The following is a 6,000-nucleotide window of genomic DNA, read 5'->3' as shown; positions in this document are numbered from 1 at the left end:
ATATATATATATATATATGCAAATTGTCAATAAACACAAAAAAAGATATTCAATATCAATAGTCATTGGGGTAATGCAAATTAAAACTATAGGAAGATGTCACTTCACACATTTTTGATTGGCTATAATAAAATTGATATGCTCTAACAAACACTGCCTAGAATGTGGAGAAATTGGAAACTAGATTCATTACTCTAGGGAATATAAAAAGGTGGAATTTTGGCACTTTAATGAAAAATTAAACATAATTTTGCTATGCATTTTAATAAATCCTCTCCTAGACATTGACAAAAGAAAAATCAAAACATGTCCACACAAAGGCTTATGTGTGAATATTTATAGCAACTTTACATGAAATAGCCAGGAACCTTAAACAATTTAAATGTCCAAATTGGTGAATGGATAAACAGTATGTGGTTTATATATGTAACAGAATATATTAAGCAATACAATGGAACTTGCTACAACGTGGATACATCTCAATACCATTAAGGTAAGTGAACGGAGTTAGATAGTTAGATTCAAAATACTTTGTATTGTGTGATTTGATTTACACGAAATTTCCAGAGGAGCTAAATCATTGGGACAATCAGTGGTTGCTTGGGGTTGGGTGTGGGAGTAGGGATTGACTGCCAAGTGGATTGTAGGTTGGGGTGATGGAAATGTTCTAGATCTGGATTGTGGTGATGATTTCACACCTCCATACATTTACTAAAATCACCTTTTTGCATTTCTAACATGTGATCAATATGAACATTATACCTCAACAGAACAATGAACAATTCACTAGCAAGGACAGTGGTTCGGCCGTATAGATGGAGCCAGCGGGGTAATATATTGATAATTATTGAAGGTGGATGATAATTAATGGGGATTCATAATAAGATTCCTTTTACTTTAGTGTGAACTGGACATTATTCATAATAATTTTTATTAAAAAAATCAATGAGATAAGGTTCTATCTCAAGAAACTAGGAAAAAAGCAAATTAAAAATAAGTAAGGATAAAGAAGCAAGTAATAAAGATAAAACCATGAATCAATAAAATTGAAACTAGAGATTAAACAGAGAACAATCAACAAACCCCAAAGTGGGTCTATTGAAAAGGTCAATAAAATTGATAAACACTTACAGCACTGAAGAAAGAGGGAAGAAAATATATATCTGTAGTAGATATTACTACAAATCGTATAGACATTAATAAGATAATAAGATATTATGAACACATTATATAAACCTTAGGCAAAATGAACAGATTCCTTAAAAAATAAATGTTATAAAACTGACACAAAAAGAAATGAGAAATCCGAACAGTGGCATAGCTGTTGAAGAAATTGAATTTGTAATTAGAAACCATCTCATGAGAAAAGTTTACTTAATTGGCTTCACTTATGAATTCTGCCAAACATCTGAGGAAGAAATACTATCAATGTTATACTAACCCTTTCAGCAGAGAATGAGAAGCAAGCGTACACACACACACACACACACATTATTTTAGTTATAAAATGAGTCTAAAACTATAGAAAATTAGAATATACAGATAAGAATAGGGGCACCTGGGGGGCTCAGTCAGTTGGGCATCTGCCTTCGGCTCAGGTCGTGGTCCCAGGGTCCTGGGATCGAGCCCCGCATCAGGCTCCCTGCTCAGCGGGGAGCCTGCTTCTCCCTCTGCCTCTGCCTGCTGCACCTCCTGCTTGTGCTCTCTGTCTCTGTGTCAAATAAATAAATAAAATCTTTAAAAAAAAATAAAGATAAGTGTAAGATGAAAATAAAAATCATTTACCTTTTCATTTCCTACACATTCCCTATGTTAACACAGTTGATTTTATTTTATTTTTTATTATTACTTTTAAACTTACTTATACCCTTTAATTATACAGCAACAAAAAAACATGGCATGCTTTAATTCAGCAAAAACAGGCATTATTCTGTTAGTAATTGACAGTGTTATCTGGGATGAAATCACTAATTTGTAAAAAAAAAATATTTATTACTTTTTAAATAATTGAAATATAGTTGACATGAATATGTAATTAGGCTCAGGTGTGCAACATAGTGAGTCAATAATTCTATATATTACTCAATGCTCACCAAGATAAGCATAGTCACCATCTGTCACCATCCAATGTTATTACAATATTATCGACTGGTATTCCTTATGCTGTACTTTTCAATCCCATGACTTTTGTATTTTATAACTGGAACTCTGTACTTCTTAGTCTCCTTGACCTATTTTGCCCATCACTCCATGTCCCTCTCCTCTGGAAACCACCAGTTTGTTCTCTGTATTGGTGAGTGTGTTTCTGCATTTTTGTTTACTTATTTTGTTTTTTAGATTCCACATATAAGTGAAATCATAGGGTATTTGTCCTTCTCTATATGACTTACTTCACTTAGCATAATATCCTCTAAGTCCATCCACGTTGTTACAAAGAGCAAAGTCTCATTTTTTATGGCTGTGTACACACACACACACACACACGCACACACACACACACACACACACACACCACATCTCCTTTTTCCATCCATCTATCCATGCACAAACTTGGGCTTCTCCAAATCTTGGCTATTGTAAATAACGTCACAATAGACAGTGGTGCACATATCTTTTTGAATTAGTGTTTTCATTTTCTTTGGGTAAATACCCAGGAGTGGAAGGACTGGATCCTACTGTATTTTATTTTTAGTGTTTTGAGGAAACCTTATCCTGTTTTCTCTGCAGCTGTATCAATTTAATCATTATTTTTATTTTTAATTTTTAGAATTTTCCTTTATGCATGATACTCACATGGCAAAATCATAAGCCCTATATACTATTTTTATATCACTCAATAATATAATATTCTTTCTTGTGATCATAAAAAGTGAAATACTCTCATAATATTCAATGCTATTAGATGTAATGGTCATAATATGTATCACTCACATAGCACTTATTAATAAGATGATATATACAATTTTCTTTTTTAAAAAATATATTTTTTTAATTCTTTAAAAAGATTTTATTTATTTATTTGACAGAGAGAGAGACAGCCTGCGAGAGAGGGAACACAAGCAGAGGGAGTAGGAGAGGAAGAAGCAGGCTCCCAGCAGAACAGGGAGCCCGATGCGGAGCTCGATCCCAGGGACCTGGGATCACGCCCTGAGCCGAAGGCAGACGCTTAATGACTGAGCCACCCAGGTACCCTGATATATACAATTTTCAAGCACAGAACTAAATCATTGCATTTGAGTCTCAAAAAATACATGCAGAGACACCTGGGTGGCTCAGCAGGTTAAGTATCTGACTCAGGGTCCTGGGATCAAGCCCTAAATTGGACTCCCTACTCAGTGGGGAGTCTGCTTCTCCCTCTCCCTCTGCTCCGTCTCCCCAGCTCCTGCTCTCTCTCTCTCAAGTAAATAAATAAAATCTTGAAAAATATTTGCAGGTGCCCATTTTATAGATATGGAAAATGAGGCAAAGACATTAGGTAATATGCCCAAGTCCACACAGCCAGAAAATGGCAAAGTCATACTCTTAACCACTATGGTCTACTGCTTCCAAGCCATACTGTAATTTACTCATTCTTCCTCTCCCAGTGTAGACATTTACTCTTATTCATTTCTTTGTGTAAGACTGTCTAGAGCTTGGATTGAGTAAGTTTCCTAGTAATTAATTTTTCTTCTAAGTTTTAGGCATTGCCCCTGTGGAAAAAAATCAATTCTGAGAAATTTTGTGAGTGTATTTATATCTCTCCATGGGGTTATTTTTCTCCACTATCTGTGCTTTGTTCTCTGTTGTTTTAGTAGCCAAGTGCCCTGGAATTATATAGTACATAGAGAGTAAGGAAACCACCTCTGCTGAATGTCAGTTCAGTTCATTCAAAAGAGAATATTGCAGTTAGAAACCACTTTTTGTTTCACTGCTTGCCATCTTATTTTAAATTAAATCACCAAATTTATTCTTTATACCTTACAGTATTTGTTATAAAAATAGCATAATACCTGGCATGATAAATGTTTAATACATGCCCATTTAATTTTGGAATATTTTTCTAGACTACTTTGAGTATACTTTATATTGTTTTTATTTCTCCCATTTAGATATGGTATATATACACATATACTAGAAAAGATATATATATGGTGTATATAGATATGCACATATATATTAGAATACATACTGGAAGTCATATTATTATAGTCAAATATTTATCTAAGTGAGTTTTTCCTCTTTTTGGTAATCTAAAATATAATTATCAATCATTGAAAGTCTATTGTAGGTCAAGAATTTGACCAAATAATTTATATGTTTTGTGTAGATTATTTCATTTAATCTTTTGGATAATTCTGTGAGGCCAGTATTAAATATGAGAAAACTGAGGTATCCTTAAGGAGCATGATAGTGAAGGTAAAATCTTAAGTTGCCGATCCAACACATTCAGAATTCTAAAGGCATGCTGTCTGACTTTCAAAGTCTATAACCTGTACACAAGGCAATACTGTCTCCATAGGCTAGATTATCTATTGGCAGTATAGTCTTAAACTACTTGCTAGATTAACATGCAAATGTACTTAAATAGGTATTATAATAGAGCAGTTTTCTTAACCCTGGCTGCACTTTTGAATCTTTGGAGAAACTTTTTGATACTGAAGCCTGGGCCCCAACTCACCTAAATGAAAGCAGAGTATTAAGACGTTGAGTCCAAACGTCAGCATTTTTTTTTAAAGCATTTCAGTGATGGAAGTAAGTGAGGGTTGTAAACTACTGTAATAAAACATAGTGCATGAACAAGCACTTCCTCGAAGTTTGAAGACCAATGAGACATCTTATTTTTCAATTTCCAATAATAAGATATCAAAGTTTCCATTTTAGAAACAAACCATTTACTGGTATGACATCATTTATTTAATTAAGATCTGTGAGTAAGTATATATATGCAAGCTCTGGCTAAGTGTACTTCTATGAAAATACCCTCTTGAAGTTTCTACATTTCTTCGTGAATGGTAGGCAGTAGCACTGCCATTATTAGGGAATGGATTAACTGCAGGCTTGGGTTATAACCATAACCAAACGATGTCAACTTACAAACTTTGGAAAACTGCTATAGGTAATGAATTAATTATTGAAACATGCAATTAAATTAACTAGAAATGTTCTGAACCTCTTAAATACAAATTTCAGAAATAAGCAGAGGTAAAGCAGGTATATAAATGAAACTAAACTAACTAGATGTCATTTATTATGGAGAATGTCAGTGTTTGGAAAAAAAATAAAAATTTAGCCAGTGAACAAAACAAAAAAATAAAATAGAGGAAAAATATGATGCTATAGGATATAAATAGTGAAAGATAGCAAAGCAATATTTTTAGTGGGGGAGGATGATGTGATAGCAATTGGCCAACGTGCTCCATAGGCAAGATAATTGGTAAGGAAGGGCATCACATGTTGGACCAGTCCCCTCTATTTTTATGAGCTACTCCTATGCAGCCCACATTTGTTGTAAGTTATTCATTTCTAGGGGAATAAAAGGAACTGAATGGCTTAAGGTTTCAAACAGAAAAAGACTAAGAGAATGGAGAAAATAGATCATGGGCAAGCATATGTACGTAAGGGGAATCATTGGGAAAGTACAAGTAGCTTAGGAGGCTGGAATTACAAAAGTGTGAAGTTCGATAAGGAGCATAAAATTGAGGAAGAGAAAGAGTAGGCTGGGAAAGTTCCTGACATGAGAATCATCACAGCACAATCCCCCACTGAACAGGTTCAAACTCTATCGCTTATTATGGTAAGTGAGGACTGGAAAAGCAGTCTAAGTATCGAAGGGGAGATCTGCATAAACTAGGACAGGGGACCTGGTGGGAGTTAATTCTAATCACATAACTTAGAATGAGTTTATTTTTGTAAAAATTGAGAAAATACACTCTATTTAATTACAGTTATTCTTAGTAAAATTGCCGCTATCTTCATGCATTTACCCTTTTGATTAGTAGATTTCACACATGCTCTGCAGAA

Source organism: Ursus maritimus, unplaced genomic scaffold (genome assembly GCF_017311325.1).
Source record: "Ursus maritimus isolate PB19 unplaced genomic scaffold, ASM1731132v1 scaffold_25, whole genome shotgun sequence".
Lineage (NCBI taxonomy): Eukaryota > Metazoa > Chordata > Mammalia > Carnivora > Ursidae > Ursus > Ursus maritimus.
Note: the sequence above shows the minus strand (reverse complement) of the source record.